Source organism: Nelumbo lutea, chromosome 1 (assembly GCF_056320005.1).
Source record: "Nelumbo lutea isolate HS-2025 chromosome 1, American lotus-T2T, whole genome shotgun sequence".
Lineage (NCBI taxonomy): Eukaryota > Viridiplantae > Streptophyta > Magnoliopsida > Proteales > Nelumbonaceae > Nelumbo > Nelumbo lutea.
Genome location: NC_142684.1, coordinates 125,899,858 through 125,917,118, shown reverse-complemented (window position 1 = coordinate 125,917,118; position 17,261 = coordinate 125,899,858). Strand labels below are relative to the sequence as shown.

At 40.7% G+C, this 17,261-nt stretch overlaps 1 long non-coding RNA gene across 1 annotated transcript; it reads left to right on the top strand.

Annotated features, from left to right (window-relative positions):
- The first annotated feature begins 9,275 nt into the window (after window positions 1-9,275).
- On the top strand, window positions 9,276-11,386 carry LOC148877383 (uncharacterized). Its single transcript, XR_016104988.1, has 2 exons — window positions 9,276-10,627; window positions 10,736-11,386. It is a non-coding gene; the product is annotated as an uncharacterized LOC148877383 (long non-coding RNA).
- Window positions 11,387-17,261: the final 5,875 nt, after the last annotated feature.

The window sequence follows — 17,261 nt, the reverse complement described above, 5'->3', positions numbered from 1 at the left end:
GAAGAGAAGATGGAGATCGAAGCATTAGTCCTGGCGGCGCCAATCTTTTTATTTAAATAATAGGGCGACCACATAAGAGATAAAAATAGTTGAAAAGACATATGTTACCTTATGACACATAACTAAGATTACATCAATGGCCTACTTGGCCAATGTGAGGGAACTCCCGCCCATCTTCCACTCTTGGTTCATCTAGCAAGTAATGAGGTTGGAGAATGCTGAGGACAATGCACTCTCAAAGTTGGCCAGAACTAGCGATAATACAATGAGGATGGTGTACATCGAAGGCCTGCTTCGGCCTAGTATCGTTAGGCTGACAGAAGAGGTCACTGCCATATCGCAAGCAAAACCAAGTTGGATCAACCCACTTGTTGATTATCTACACCATGGGACCCTACCAGCAGAGGGTAACACAGCTTGGAGGGTAGAGTGTCAGTCAACTCAGTATGTCCTCATCGACGAGCGATTGTATAGGAGATCATTTACACTCCCCTACCTGCGTTGCTTACGACCTTCAAAAGCAGGCTGGGTGCTACACGAGATCCACGAAGGTCTATGTTAAGGACACCTGGGGGGCAATGAAAGTGGATGCACTTGAGCCCATCCAGAAGTGTGACAACTACCAGAGGCATGCTAACATTCTTCATCAGCCCGCCGCCAACCTGAAGTATCTGACCAACCCGTCGCCTTTTGCCCAGTGGAGGATAGACATCCTTGGTCCGTTCCCACCTGCAACTAGGCAGGGAAGATTCCTGGTCATGGCGATTGACTACTTTACGAAGTGGGTGAAGGTCGAGCCCCTAGTAAGAATCATATCCCGGAACATACTGAACTTCTTCAAGAGGAACATAGTATGTCGATTCAGACTACCTAAGGTGCAGATATTTGACAATGGAAAGCAATTCGAAGACATCAAATTCCAAAATTGGTGTGTCAAGATGGGGATCTAACAGAACTTCACGTCGGTGGCACATCCTTAAGCGAATTGACAGGTCGAGGGGACGAACAGGGTGATTCTCCATGGACTAAAAGCCCGCCTAGTGCGAGCTAAGGGTTTGTGGGTCGACGAGCTACCCAGCGTCCTATGGGCCGATAAGACCACCATCAAGACCGCAATGGGTGAGACACCATCCAACTTGACCTACGGTATGGAGGTCGTCATCCCAGCCAAGATTGAAGTACCAACCCTACAGCCTACATCCGGACCGCGGCCTACCAACAACAAGTAGCTTGGTACTACAACACTCGAGTTAAGGGATGCCAATTCTGAGTTGGCGACCTCGTGCTCAAAAAAGTGATGGTACCTGAGCCTAGTATAGGTAAGCTTGGACCAAACTGGGAGGGTCTGTACAGAGTTAGACAAGTATTTGGTGAAGGGACACACGAGCCCGAGACGTTGGAAGGGAGGTAGGTGCTCCGTGCCTAGAACATTGACAACCTAAGGAGATACTACTTGTAAGCTCAGGAACCAAGCATCCACCAAATTTTCTAAGTGCAAATGACCATCCGCTCAAACAAATTGGTTAGGCCACATTTCGACTAAATTATATAACGAAAAGTGGACCTTGAGTCACTCTAAAAGCCTAAGGGCCACAGTGCCGAGCCAATAATGACCTTGGTGCTAAAGACAAATAAGACGAAGTCGCTTTCTAAGCATATGAGCAGCACGGGCAAACTTCACTTTTTCCTTATTGGTGTACAGGCAGTTTGAGTCATATACCCTACAATGTCTGTCCAGTTCAACTAACAGTCACTCCGGGTTACCCCTTATTGTGCCAAGTTGTGTTAGGAGCTCGTCACCTCGGGGCAACCTACACTTAGAAAATTTTGTTCAAATTTAAAACGTTATATGCAAGGTGGCAAAAAGAAAGTTGCATTTCATTTCTTCCAAAAGAGGACGATTCATTCATTCAAAAAAAATGAGAAAAAAGATAAAGTCTACATGGGGCTCCTCACCCCCACCTTCAACATTTTCAAAAGATTCTTTCGCCAGTTCGGTTTCCATAGCATCCTCAGCAGTAACAACCTCATCAACCTCCATGACCTCATCAAATGCGGCATTCGGGCCCTTCTCCATTGCTCCCCCATTGAGACCTTTGTCACTCCCCTTCAACAATCACAGTAAAATACCTATTCTTCCAAACCAATACCATAGAAGGATACTCATGGAGTAGCTTATACCTAGGGCGGTAAGCTATGTAATAATTGAACTTATCCACCCCCTTGGGACCAACAGGATTCTTTTTTATAGAACACAGTGAGGTGAAGGTATCGATGTCTAAGGGGAGGTCATAATTGTGAAACAAGGAAATGGTACCGACCATGGTACAAACCAAGTTCGAATGAAGCTAGTCAATAGTGATGCCAAAGAAGTTTAAGATTTCAATGACAAAAAGGTGAATAGGGAATCGGAGCCCAGAAATCAACTGCTCCTTGAAGACGGTAATTTCGTTGTCATCGTGTTCCCAAAGAAAACTCTCTAAAGGCAGGCTATAACCAAAGTGATTGGAGAACTTGTACTGGACAGCCAGAGCATTAATCTTCTCAGGCGTTAAGATAGAAGGACCAAAGAAATCTAGCCCCCCAAGAAGGATGAACACGGCAAGAAGACAATGCCTTTTTACTAGAAGCTTTCTGCTCCTGAACTGAGGTGTCCACCTCAGCCAGACTAGTCTCTGAGCTAAGGGCCAACATGACCATCTTGGTTGGGCTACATTCAAAGTCTTGGACCGTGGTACCCTTCTTAGCCCAATCAGACTCACCACACATATCAAAGAGACTACCCGTGCTACTAGACATATTGAAATGAAAGACTGGAATGGAAGAAAATAAGGCTTACCTAAGGAAGGAAACGACCTCGGAGACAAGATAAAGATCACTGACCTAGAAGATAGTGCACAACCTCCAGAACGCAAAAATCCGAAATAAGACAAGGTGAAATGGGACCCCAAGGCCCCTATTTATAGCCACTTTAGTCGATCATGGGTGGCTCGAATCATTTTGATCCGATGCCTTCCATAAAAACTGGTCACACGACTTTCAAGGTTGAAATTAGTTGAGTGTTTATTTTGTCATTTGCGGAATTTTTAAACCGAGTGGCATCCTTACGTCCCCGGTACCCAATCCGGCTTTATGATTGAGCTGGTTGGGTCATTATGGTCTGACCTCTAGATCGGACCTCAACTAGGATGAAGACTGGGCCAAATCTACCTAAGCTCGTCATTAACTCCCTACACTAGGTCAGGACCCTTATCACGGGGAGTGGGGGGCAATTGATGAGGGGTGATTTGGCCCAACCTACTCATGTACAGACACGTGGAAGTGACATGTTGATTGAACATTGACTTGGCACTTCCTGCCACCTCAACAAGATAGGTCACCTCAGGTATCTCGGGCACTTTAGCCATGACCAAGGTTCGAGCAGCTCGTGATGGCATGACCTACCGATGTGACACGTAGCCATCTTCTAGAAGCGGGTCATGATAACCCTGCATTTTGATGCCTTAAGGGCATCAATTAAGGGGTATTTTTGGCCTTAGAGTAGTCAAAGTGTACCATTTTCCCAGCTAAAATCAAATTATGTGACCTCCGAGGGTCTCTGTGCAAATTATGTAAAAAAAATTCTATGCTGAAGTGTAGTTTTGGGGAACCTGGTGTGAAGACCAGTTGAGAGAGGGGGTGTTTTTATAAAGAACTGAGGACAAGAGGGCGCCTCCTATCTGCTAAACCCAGTTGACGTCCATCCTATTGTATTACCATGCTCCCCTCTCCTTAGCAAACCCTATGGAGTCTTTCTAACCTAATCTTTTCACTCTTAGAAAACCCTAGCCGCCCCTTGGTGTTTAATCTTTACCCTCCACCTCTTTTAATCTCAACCACACATTTTAGGGCTCTCCTTTATAGCTTTTAAACCCTAGGGCACCACCTATTCTGCTAATCCTCACCATTCAGCCCCTCACCTCCAAATCTCAGCCACTCCCCCCATCTTATATCCCAACCATTCAATTTAGGGCACCACATATTCATTTAATCTTAACCCTTCAACCCTAGATGTTCTAATCTACACCCTCCATTTTTTAGGCACCCAAATCTCAGCCCTACATAATATTGGGCGCCCTCTCCTTTTATTTTCAGCCATAGGATCACCCCAAAACCATCTTAGCCATCCATTAGAAACCCTAAGGCGTCCCTAACTTTTTTAAATCCCAACTGCCGCCCCCTATCTTTCTCCCCATTTCCAGTTGTGTCCACCTTTCTCTATAAAAAGGATCCCAAGGGCCTTGTAGAAGGGGTTGGTCAATTCACCCAGGTAAGAAGGAAGGCTGATCTTGAGAAGTTCAAGGGTAGAGGAAGAAGAGGATGCCCATGCAAGAGGAGGGGTTCCTACTTGTAGTTTAGAATTTTTCTTCAGTTTTAGAATTACTTTATGTTCTTTAATTTCTAGTTTAATTTTTCCTTCCTGTAAATTTATTTTTATTAGACGAAAGGCCTAGCTCGAGAAGTTCGAGGGTGGAAGGAGCGATCCAGAAACTGCTACCTCTGATCGGATTTTCAGACATTTTTATTTTGTTTCTTTTATTTAGTTGTTTATGTTATTTATTTATTTTTATGCACTTGCTATTCTCAGTACTGTTTGAATTTGGTTTTAATGAATTCCATTTTTTTAATTAATTAATTTTTTATTTATACAACTCCCACTTGCGTTTTCTTCTCCTGGATCTAAGAAAATATTAATTTTCCCTCACTTCCCTGTGGAGACGACATGTTCTCATCCATTTACTGTGTTAGTAGTTGTTTGAGAATCGGAATCAAATTATAAATGTTTAAACTGGTGTTCTGGAGTGTTTAACGACGTGCTTCCGGACACACCAGGCCAGCTATCTTCGAGCTCTTTGGTATCACGCCACACGACTGTAGGCCTTATCCTTGTCCCGCCCGGATCAGACAGACTCGATAAGCCTTATCGAATAGCACAAAGTCCTCCTCTTGATGCGGAACAGACTCCTTACAACGTGGGCCAAAGATCTCAGAGGTGTTTCGTGAGACCTGAAAGCTCACCTATTTAAGGGCATCAACTCCAACAACGCAAGGTACATGCGACTTCCTGCTTACTAGCATTCTAGCATTTAAGCATCCAGCTCGCTCAACAAGAGTACTAACTTAGGCATCGGAGCGCCTACACCGGATAAGCGATCCTGAGTCCTCTGAGCCCTTCTCTCTTTGCAGTTCGACTAGCCAATTAAACAATCGACGTCCGAACTACCTTCCAGCTAGGAGCAACTCGATCGCGCACAATCAAATATAATTTTGAATACCACAAAGTAAAATGGTGGCAATAAGTAACCGCAAGGAATCTTGTGATGAAACTGGGACAAAGTATCGCAGAGGGGGCTATGGTATCTGTTGATTTTGGCACGATAAAAATGCCCACTATCGCTTTACTGTTGATATCTCATGCTGAGTTCCTTTCTCTAAATGGATTTATAGAGATAATGGGGCCCCAGGAATCTGATTCATTGTGGTGGTGGGCCTTGTTACAAGATATTACAGAGGGAGAGATTGTGTGGTCCAACTTGTTCTTGTTGCCGCATCCAAAATGGACTTGGAATTGACAACCTCGGACAATGGCCTGAAACAATTCTTCTTATTGGACATAAACATCGACAATGCCACAGCATCTCCCCATTACCTTTTCTGTTCCCGATTCTAGTTTCTAGTTTCTAGTTTCGGAAAAAAAAAAACCACAAGTTCTAATACCACCACTCACCACTCGCTGGGTTTTCAGTCTCCAATTTTTTCACAAAATAGGAAAAGAAAATGAAATCATTACCTCTTTTCAATTAAGAGATTTAGAATTGCAATCGATGATCACATATGCATATGATGTCTCATCTCTTATGCCTCTCTCCAGCTTGCGCTAATCACTTTACGAAATGATTTAGTTGGATTAATGGCAGTATACCGATATCTAATTAATAGTAACAGAGAGAGAGAAGCAGGTTGGCCCAAGAATTGTCCTCACTGTTTGGGCAAGATTGAGTTAAGCAGACTTCTTCCTTTTCATTTGGAGCAAAACTTTAAATTGAAAAAAAAAAAGGCAAAAAATCAAGAACTGCCATAATGAAGACCAATACCAAGTCGGGCTTGCTCTAAATGATGATTGGACTAGTGTTAATTTTGAATAAAGAAATCTTATACCGTTGATTTAGGATCCCTACATTTTTGTCATGCACTTAATCCAGTGTGTGTGAATCAAGGATTTAAATATTGCTACTCTTTATTGTACCCTCAAGTGAGTATTGATGTGTATCGATTTGACTGATATATATTATTTTTTTTAATTTTTTTATTTAATTTATAATTACTAAAAGGCTCTATACAGTGTTTTAAATTTTTAAATTTTTTAGAAAAAGAATTCTATATCGATGTATACACCAAATCTAAGTGCAGGGTGCACTAATATAGATAGGACACGCCTGATATATATTTTAATCCTTAACAAAATGCAAGTGTAGATCAGGAGATTCAGGACCTCGTATCATTCTAAGTTTCTAACAGCATTTTTCTTTGAAATGCGTTCAATGAACTTTGTTCCTATTATATAAAATCAGATTTGCTCCTTATAGAAGAGCACATTTCCTGCAACTACCATCGAAGTATAAACAAGAGACACCCGATCCACCCCTGACGCGTTCAAAACTCATTAGGGGATTTTGGGTCACTCGGGATTTTTTACTCTTTTTCCCTATCTTTTCTCTATCCATCATGAATTAGAGCCACACATTTCAATTATGAATTGAAAAAGAATGTATAATAAAAAGTCTGGGCTCGTCTTGAGTGTGTATACTAAAACGGAAGTCAAAAAATTTCTTTTCACGTAGTGTGACTCACATCAACATGATAGTATATCGCAGCAGCCAAGAATTAAAAAATATTGTCTCATCAATGATAAAATCAAGTATAAGGGATATTGTCAATATACGATTAAAAACACTGTAAAATTGGTGCGAGACGCACTTTGTCTGTGATGAATAAATCAAGATTGTTATCATATTCCATTAAATTCAGTTTTAAAAAGTTTAAAAGGAATACAAATACAAATACATAGAATGCGAAAACCTTATATTTTATATTCTTTTGAAACTGAGCATTGAGGAGTAAACAAGACAAAGACACACGGAGAGGGTGACTAAAAAACGAAGACTAGGTAGCATCAAACCGACGCTCTGCCCACTTGTACGTCTTATCGGTAGCTTGGAAATTTTATTTTCAATAAAGATCAGAGAGGGGCCATGCGCTAGAAAGTTGCATTAATTCCAAGCGCAGATAAGTTTAAGAATTTCGAGGCCCCCACCAATACTGGCCTAATTCAAAACAATGACATTGTGCGTGTGTTGTGTTCTGACGGATGCATGTACTTAACATGGGGGTATTAAATGGTTTGATGAGTCATTGGTCTTATCCTATCTCTACCATGATAGATGGATTCTCCTTTTTCACTACCACGTAAGCTACCATCTAGCAGATTCGAGGTCTGACTCACAAAGAAATTGGGGCCCCAGATAATATGGTTCTTTTTGTTTGAACATGTTTTTCTTATTGGGTTTCAAGTCACCTCAAAGCAAATAAAATAAGGAAATTAAAGGAGCATAAGGATCGATGAAGAAAAAGGATCGTAACCATCTGGTTTCAATATTCACTCCGGATGATAAGATCAGATTAATTGAGAAGAAAGAATCGGGTAGGCCGGTTCTTTGGTTTGGTAGGAGGTCATCACCAGTCCTCTCACCTCAATTGTCATACGGCTATCATCTCATTCAATATAGCGGTGATTAATTCTAGGAAGAATCACGGTTCAGCCAAAGGTTAGAATTTTTAAATTTAAATACAATTTGGGTGGGTGCTAGTTCGGAATTGATGTTAATTTATGAACAGGCATTAATCCCTAGTTCCGATTTTAGGGAGATTTCCAATAATTTTCTGTATACTTTGGATGATTTTATTCTCAAGTCTGGTTTTGCAAGATTTTAGGGTAAAAGACATTTGTATCATGTATAACAAGTGACTTTATTAAGTGATGGAAAAATCTTTTCTTGGTTCCACAATTGGATAGATAAAGGTCTCTTAATTAATGAGACTAAGTGAAGAAGAGATCGTTGACTTCAATTCGAATGAAGCCTTAAATTTAGACGGTTCGTGATTTTATTTCCCGAAAATCTTAAAGTTGAGCCTATAATTTAGTTACTTATTCATATATTAGGTATTGTATAATGTTTTAAAAATCAAATCGAGAATGAAACCGCTTGGAGTACTGGTTTTTGAGTCAGCGATTCAATCATTTGGGTCAAACAGTTCAAATGTTTTAATAAATTAAAATTATGTACATCTCATCTTACCCATTGGATTGGAATATTAGGGTAACATAGATATAAATATCATGGATAAAATTTAGGGATGACAATAGAAAATGGGCAATCACCCTCCATATTCCCCCCATGGTTCTTTCTCCTAGATCTTACAAATGAGTTAACTAGTTTCCTCCTTTCGGGAAATTGAAATTAAATACTAACAGTGCTTATAGGGGAAATCCATGTCTAGGAGGTGGTGGCAGAACTGCTCAGGACAGCAATGTTAGGCTTTTGGTAGGGTTCTCTGCAACTTATGGACAATGCATTTCTCTGCAATTTAATGCCATTCCGGACGGTTTGAAGTTATGTTATGATCACAAATTTTTCAATGTTGAAATCAAATGTGATAATTGCATCATTTTGAACCTTTTCAATTCTAGGGATATTAGTTCTTGGAGCATATACTATCAAATGATTGAAGTTAAAGAATTAACTTTTCACCTTTCTTGCTTAGTCAGTCGCATCTATATAGATCAAATAGACTTGCAATTTTTGTTTCCAAAACAAGGTATTCCACGTGGAGAATCCCAACTTATTCAGTTTTCTAAACTTTCACGTCAGCTCAGAATCTTAGTATTTGAAGACACTACCGGCCTTCCTATGTTGAGTCTCTTAATGTTCCTCAATTTTGTTTGTTTGGATGGGATTGGATGGTTCTGGGAGAGTTTATTGTTCTTGGGATTTGGGGTGAGGTGGGTTACGTCCTCCCCTGCATTTCTTTATCCTATTTTTGATAATGGTTAATAAAATTTTCAAGGTGTTCATCCCTCCACCTGGAGTAATTTTAGGGTTAAAATCACAATAAAACCCTCTTAAGTCTTATTTTTTCTAATATAATTATTACTACTCTCTCTAATACAGTCGTTCTTTCCAATGGTCAATGTAGCATCTTCCTCCACCATTGAATCCCTCAAATCTCTTCGAATCCCTTTTGACCCTCTCTCTTGTATCTTCACCTCCGCCAAAAGAGAAAGAGGAACTTTTTAGTCTTTGGTCTTCTGCTACTTCAAACCTTCAAGATGAGTGGAATGGCTTCAATTCCTCGTAGATTTTGCCACATTTGGAATCTTCTTGAAACCTTCAAAGTGAGATTTGTCTCTCTCATCATGTCACTATACGAAGCTTTAGCTCTCGATCTCATATGGCAACACCTCCTCGATGATTTCATCTCCTTCAAAAGCTTCTTGAATGATCTCACCCCAAAGATGAGTGGAATAGTTACTTTTGAAGACAAGCCACAATGATAATCAAGATTCAAGACACTTTCTTTCAATTTGAAACAAAACCCCAAGTCACCAACTTGGCTGCCCCAAAATCTCTGAGCTCAAGTTTCAATTCGAGTTTCAGCATTCAACATACAATGTTCATTGATAAAGATCTCTCTCCGTACAGTAAAGAAATATATGTGCATCGATGAGCTCCAACTCGAAGAGTTATCATTGCAGCAAGAACTTTCACTTCCCAATTTCTGTTTTAGATGAAATATATTTTTTTATCATTTTCTATGTTATATTTTTTGTTGAAATATATAATTTGATTTTTTTAATCATTTTTTGTATTTTCTGCAATTTCTAGTTTTTGGCTAAAATATATGTATTTTTTTATTATTAGATTAGTAGATAGGATTGGGTCTTAACCCTATCCACTCAGAGAGTCCAGATCTGAATCGCATTCAGATTTGGAAACCTCCTAATATGATTAGGAAATGGTTGATCTAATCTACAGATAAAATAAGGGTTTACCCTTATCAGTTAAAGGGAATTATGATCCAAATATGATTTGGATCAGCAACTCCTAATGGGATCAGGAGCTGATCCCTTTAAGCTTATCAAAGGAAGGGGCGGCAACCTTTAGAAGATATATATATATTCACATCCTCTTCAGAGCTGAAAAACACAAAAGAAAGAATTCAGCACCTCTGTGCAAATTCTTTCTTGCCGCCTCCTTTCTGTCACCGCCATATCTGCCAGTTCAATCTCCTATTCTCAATGGGAGTGATCAAGATCAGATCTTGATTTGATATCAGTCCTTTGTGAAAGGGGTGATTGGAAATAGTGCTCACGTGCCATCCGACTGATTCTTGCGAAGGATCTGGTTCTTTTGAAGAGCACTGCCAATTCTGCTCCATCCTGCACTGCACCATTTTCAATGGGAACAATCTTTGGTTCTTTCCTTGGGCGTGAACACCTCTATTGGGAGATACTATTTCTCCGTATCAGGTATATCCCTCTCCTACTACTTTTATTCAAATCTGGTTTGGTTCTTGGTTCAACATTGATCATTGAAAAATATGATTTTTCTAAAATAGGGAATATGATTCCTAGCAGGATTGAGAGAAATTTTTGAAATTCGCCCATTCTATTCCACAAGATTCGGGCATCCATTCGATGGATATCTCATTCCTTCAGTGGTATTAGAACCAGGTTCAAATCTTGAACCAAATTGGATCAAATCTGAACTTGCGCAAATGGGAAGAAAGCGTTCTACCCGATTTGCGCAGATATAAGGTTTTCTGGAAAATTTGTTTCCAGTTGATGGGCGATTAATCTAAAATTAAATTTTATAAATCTGATTATTATTTAGAATTTTTCTTTATAATTTTCTTGATTTATGGGTTGTTTGTACACATGGAGATTGAAATCTTGATTGGCATAGGAAACCTGCGACCTTGCAGTTTCTTGTTTGTTTTTATTACATTTGGTCTGTAAAATAATTTCTTTTTATTTTTAGACTGAATGTATAGGCATTCGATCTGGTGTAATTATAATAGAAATTAGGTTTTCTGTTTATTTTTATTTTGGATCGAAAATGGCAGCGCAAGGAAGGAGATTTCGCATATGAGAGAATCGCTATCTGCGATTTACAATTTGTGATACCGCAAACTGTGATCTAACATCTATTTTGCTGTATGGATTGTGCGAACAACCCTATCTGACTGATTCTTGATTTTCTTTTATCAGTATTTAATTTCAGATTAATTTCTTGAATTAAATCTTTAATTAAAGATCAAACCCTAGACCCATTCAAACCAGATTGGTCCAAACTGGTTGGACTGAATCTAGGGTTCGATCAAGGCTGAATGATAGTCCTAATTCTTCCACTAACGGGCCTAAGGATTGATAATTAATTAAATGTTTAATTTGGCCCAACCTATAAAGGCCCAGTTTTAAATTGTTAAAACTGCAAAAAAACCAACTTCGTAGATAAAGCTATATGGACCAAATTGGTCAACCCTAATTTCGGCCCATATACCTAGATAATATTAATGGTTAATATTATGGGCTTTAAAATGGATTTTACAAATATTAATTGATTGGATCAATTCTTCCCTGCATGTGATGTATGGATGTGTGATATGCTACGTTCATGGGCCATAAGTGCTTGGCCCATGCTGATTCAATAGTGGCTCTCGTGCACACCATGGCTGAATGCACATCATTGCGATGGTTTCCTTGCTGGTCATTGGATGAACTCCCTCAGTGGTGGGCCCCACACCTCCTGAAGAGGATACGTGTGGAACCCTAGCCGATTTTGGCCCACCGAAATCTGGCTTTATGAAAGTCAGTGGGAGCTACTTTGGTTTTACCTAAATCAAACTATGGCGTATTTTTCGTTCCCTCTTGCAAATATGAGTGCATGTGATAGGGAGATTCATGTGATGAGCTCTCTAAAGGCATTCAATCATTAGCATGAGGATGGGTCCTTTAGTAATGAAGAAACGCACCAGAAAATGGGTTATCCATTTGCTGTTGGGCTTGTCTGAGTGTTTCATAAGATGATAGGGGCGTCATAGACCGGTGTGGGAGGGGCTTCACCAGAAAATGGGAACTCTCTCACGATACCTTGATGTTCACAAATATGATGGGTGAGCACTCACTGGACATAAAGGTTTACTTGAAAACGGTTATGAACCTTATCTGACAAAGGCCAAAGGGAAAACTCATATGATGAGTAGATATGATTCTTCACAAAAGGTGGTGGGGTTTTGCAGCTGAAACAGTTGGCTCCATGCACCCTATGTGGTTTTCCACATTTTCAGAGACAAATCGTTGTCTCCATCACTAAGATAGGAGAAAAATCTTAGAGATTAACAAATGGGAATGGAACATAGATTAAAAGCCATATCTATGTAATGAACATGAATCAAATTAGGTTGTGGACTAATGTTTGCTATTTTACTAGAAAATGGGTAACGGACAATTCGCCAAGCTTCTTGATGACAACAAACTTAAGGGCCCTAATTACGCTAACTGATACCGTAACCTTATGTTGGTACTAACTTTTGAAAAAATGGACAAAGTTGCCAAAAACCCCGCCCCGGAGCGTCGAGGTGATCGGGCTTCTGAGGCTCGCAGAAGGGACTACCTAGAGTCGAAGGAAAAGAACTCCCTAGCTCGCTGCTATATCATAGCTTCTCTGGACAATCCAATACAGAGGCAGTTCGATCAGATCAAACTAGCTAATGACATATTCTGCAGTCTGAAAACTATGTACGAAAAGAATAATCATTCTAATCGACCAAAGGTCTTGAAGCAATTCATGACCGCTCAAATGACCAAGGGGCAGCAAGTGCATGACCATTGTCTTCGGATGATGGGATACATAAATGAGTTGGAAGCCCTAGGGTTCGGGCTAGACCACATCACCAAGGTAGACGCCATTCTAAATTCTTTACCTCCGTCCTACAATCAGTTTGTCATGAATTATAATATGAATAAGATGAACGTCAGCTTACAAGAGCTCAGTAATATGTTGCAACAAGCTGAGGAATTGATTTGTAAGTATGATCCCATCGCCCTGCTTTTGGAAGCATGCAAGCGTGGCAAGAAGATGAGGTCTAAGAAGAGGCCCTAGAAAAAGGGCAACAAATCCAAGAAACAGAAGAAGGACAAGGCATTCGATGCCTATCACCATTGTCACCAGACCGGCCACTGGAGAATGAGCTGTCCTGACTACCTGGAATCTAAGAAAGGTAATTCCGAATCCTGTGTCATAGAAACCAATTTGTTGGTTACTTCTACTTCCTGGTGTATTGACTCCGGGCTTCGACTCATGCATGTAACACATTGCAGGGTTTCAGAATAAGTAGAAAACTGAGTGAGGGAGAGGTGACGCTCTTCTTGGGAACTTCTGCAAGCGTTGCAGCTATGGCCATCGGCAGTGTAGAATTGTTTTTTAGAGAATGATCACTTGTACTTAAAGATTGTCTTTATGTACAAAATTTAAGAAGAAATTTGATTTCTGTCTCAAAATTGTGTGCTGATGGATATTCTATTTTCTTTAGTAATACGATTACTATTAAAAGAAACAACAAATTCATCGCATGCGGGGAACTGGAGAATGGTCTCTATGTTCTGCATCCTTCTCTAGAATCCAACATAGCCGAAACTACGTCGGTTAATGTTCCTAAGAGAACCCGTGATACCGTTAGTCTCACGTGCTTGTGGCATTACCATATTGGCCATATCGGTATTGATCGAATCACAAGGTTGGTAAATGATGGTCCTATGGATTTTCTAACTATAGAAGATCTTCCCACTTGTGAGCCTTGCCTTCGTGATAAGATGACAAAACAACCATTCGGTGGCAAGCCTGAAAGATGTACGGGCATACTTGACCTTATACATAGTGATGTATGCGGGGCCCTGAATGTTGGGAGTCATAACCAACACATATACTTCATCACCTTTACCGATGATTATTCGTGGTATGGTTACGTGTACATAATGAGACACAAGTCTGAATCTTTTGAAAAGTTCAAGGAGTTTAGACAAGAGGTCGAGAAATAGTTGGGGAGAGAAATCAAGACCCTTTGATCCGATCGATGTAGCGAGTATCTCTCTAACGAATTCAGGAACTACTTAAAGGTCAATGGGATAGTACTACAGTTAGCTCCTCCTGCTACACAACAACTTAACAGTATTTCAGAGAGGAGGAATAGGACCTTACTTGATATGGTTTGGTCACTTTTCACACACTCGGAGCTACCCACATCCTTTTGGGGATATGCATTAGAGACTACGATTTATGTGTTGAATAGGGTTCCAACCAAATCAATTCCGAGCACTCCATATGAACTTTGGAGCGAAAAGAAACCAAGAGTCAGACACTTGAAGATTTGGGGTTGTCCGACATACGTTAAAAGAACGAGCTCGAACAAATTTGAATCCCAAAACAGTCGTTGCCTATTTGTAGGCTACCCCAAAAGCTCTATGGGCTATTTATTCTATGACCTAGGAGAACAGAATGTGTTTTGTAGTCGGAATGCCCATTTCTTGGAAGAGGATTACATCCTAAACAATCACCGCCAGGAAATTGTTTTTGATGAGAAGAGCTCAAGAGTAGTGTGAGATGTCCCACATGTTCCAAGTAGTGACCAACCTAGAAGATCTACTCGGGTATCCAGACCATCAGTCTGTTATGGTTATGATCAGGATAGTTACCTGGTGGAAGCCTTGACTAGTGAGGAGGATCCCGTAACTTACGTGGAAGCTATGTTGGGCATAGATTCCCTTAAGTGGGTAGATGCCATGAGAGCTGAGATGGACCCAAAGGAGTCTTGACTCTGGTAGATCTGCCCCCGGGGTAAAGGCAGTTGGTTGCAAATGGATCTATAAGAGGAAGAAGGGCCCCGATGGTAGGGTTGAGACTTACAAAGCTCGTTTTGTGGCGAAAGAGTACACTCAGAAAGAGGGCATCGATTATGAGGAAACCTTTTTGCATGTGGCCATGCTTAAATCCTTTAGGATCCTGCTAGCTATAACAACATACCATGACTATGAGATTTGGCAAATGGATGTCAAGAATACATGGTATGTAAACTAAATAGATCCATATATGGACTTAAGCAAGTTTCTAAGAGTTGGAACATCCAATTTGACTCTACTATCAAAACGTTTGACTTTGAGCAGAATCCGGATGAGCCCTGTGTTTACAGAAAGACCAGTGGGGACAAGGTTACGCTCTTGGTTCTGTATGTAGACAACATTCTACTCATTGGGAATGATGTAGGAATGTTGACTACGATGAAAGTATGGCTTTCACAGCAATTCTTCATGAAAGATCTTGAAGAAGCGTCTTATATACTAGGTCTTCGACTCTGTAGAGATAGATCGAAGCAGATAATAAGATTATCCCAATCTGTTTACATTGACAAATTCGTCAAAAGGTACAGCATGGAAAACTCCAAGAAGGGAAATGTTCTTTTCAGGCATGGAGTTGCTCTCTCCAAGAAGATATCTCCCAAGACACCTGAGGAGATCGAGAACATGAAGAATGTTCCCTATGCCTCTGCCGTGGGGAGCATCATGTATGCCATGCTGTGCATTCACCCCGATATTGCTCACGCAATGAGTGTAGTAAGTAGATTTCAGGCCAACCCAGGGCAGCAGCATTGGACCGCTATAAAACGGATACTTAAGTACCTTCGAAGGACAAAAGAGTTTTGTCTAGTATTCGATGGTGCATCACTACAAATCCAGGGGTATATTGATGTTGATTTCCAACCGGATCCAAATGAGAGAAAGTCTACATCTGGTTACATATTCATGATAGAATCATGTGTTTTTTGCTAGAAAAGCAGCAAACAGATGTCCACGGTGGATTCCACAACCGAAGCCGAATACATTGCCACAAATGAGGCTGCCGAGGAAGCCGTGTAGGTGAAGAAGTTCATCCAAGAGTTGGGAGTAGTTCCATCTAGCACATCACCCATCCCGTTGCTGTGCGACAACAATGGGGCCATTGCTCTGGCTAAGGAGCCACGAGCCCACTCGAAGTCCAAGCACATCGAGAGGAAGTACAATGTATTGCAGGAGATTGTTGGTAGAGGGGACCTCCTGATTCAGAAAATTGCTTCAGCGGAGAATGTTGCAGACCCATTAACTAAGCCACTCACACAAAAAGTGTTTGAGAAACACATGGAAAGTATGGGACTCCGGCTTATTCCAGATTGAACCTAAGTGCAAGTGGGAGCTGTTAGACAGTTTCGTATGCCATTAGTTCCAATCAGTTTGATGTACTTATGACATTTTTTGTAAATAAATAAAGTACATATTTGATTCATGTTCTTGTGGTGTGTTTCTGTGTAATACCCTTAAACCGGACACTTATGAAACTTGTGTTGGTTTAGAACATTCACATCCAATGGGTCGATCTAGGGACACCTATCCTGATAAGGCTGACACTGATGTGCCACCACGACGGTTGGGGTGGCCTGTCTCTGCCACCAGGGTGAGACCCGAGATACATGCAGTGTAGGATTAATTGAATCTTTGACCAGATTTTCAGTATTGCCCTGGACCTTAGAGATTGATGGGCAAAACTGAAAAGTTACACCTGACCCCTAGACTCGATTATAATACTTCACTATGTGTCGGATTTGGCTTTCTTTGATATGCCAATCAGTGAGATCCTTAGTAGGGGTCAAAACCTGGGTATGTTGGGACAATTCGAGAATTCATCTGAGTGGGTGATCATAGTGACAGGATCAGCCCCTTTGTCGAACAAAGGTAATGATCGTGGATGCACACTCTCTGATGAAAACCAAGACTGCCGACAGCCGATTTCAATCATTGAGATTTATTTTGTGAAATATATTTTATATGAGATGTCCTCTCTTGTCAGGCAATGTTTGATCATTATAGGCTGAGAGGTTAAGTGTAAGGCCATTCAGGGTAATACCTAATGGGCTGATCTTGCATCTGCCCACAGTCCCTGTGTGTTACAAAGTGGCTTGTCCCAGGGACCACTTAGGGTAAGTGTTGGGCCCATCGAGCCCATGTGATGGGTTTCAGGGGGTGCACTATCCATAACAGTGTATTCGGCCAGGCCTTGTAACAAAGGCTAAGCTGA